This window comes from Eimeria mitis, genomic scaffold, assembly GCF_000499745.2.
Source record: "Eimeria mitis Houghton genomic scaffold, Emh_scaff548, whole genome shotgun sequence".
Classification (NCBI taxonomy): domain Eukaryota; phylum Apicomplexa; class Conoidasida; order Eucoccidiorida; family Eimeriidae; genus Eimeria; species Eimeria mitis.
Genome location: NW_013573751.1, coordinates 1480 through 2152, shown reverse-complemented (window position 1 = coordinate 2152; position 673 = coordinate 1480).

The window sequence follows — 673 nt, the reverse complement described above, 5'->3', positions numbered from 1 at the left end:
TATATATATATATATATATATATATATATATATATATATATATATATATATACATATATATTATATATATTATATTATATATTATATATTATATAATATTATATATTATAGTAGACATTATGTTGTTTATATATATATATATATTCTTCTTTTTCTTTCCTTCTTTTTTCTCTCTTTTTTATTTCTTTCTTTTCTCTTTTATTTGTTTTTTTATTTGCCTTTTATTTGTTTTTTATTTGTTTTTTATTTGTTTTTTATTTGCTTTTTATTTGTTTTTTATTTGTTTTTTATTTGTTTTTTATCTGTTGTTATTTCTTATTTCTTTTTTTTTTATTTCTCTTTTTTTTTCTTTGTCTTTCTTTCCTTCTTTGCTTTCTTTTTTTTTTTTCTCTTTTTTTCTCGGTTTGTTTATTTTTTTCTTTTTCCTTTTTTATTTATTAATTTATTTTGATGTCTTTGTCTTTTATTGATTAAAATTTTTTTATTTTATTTTTTTTTTATTTTTTTTTTTTTGCATTTCGTTTCTCTACTTATGATAAGTGTATACAAACAAGCAACAAAAAAATAAAAAAACAAAATAAAAAAACAAAATAAATAAATAAAATATATTTATATGTGTTGGGGTGTATACGCAGCTGCTTGTCTTGGTTGCCATTTCTTCTCTCTTTCGGAC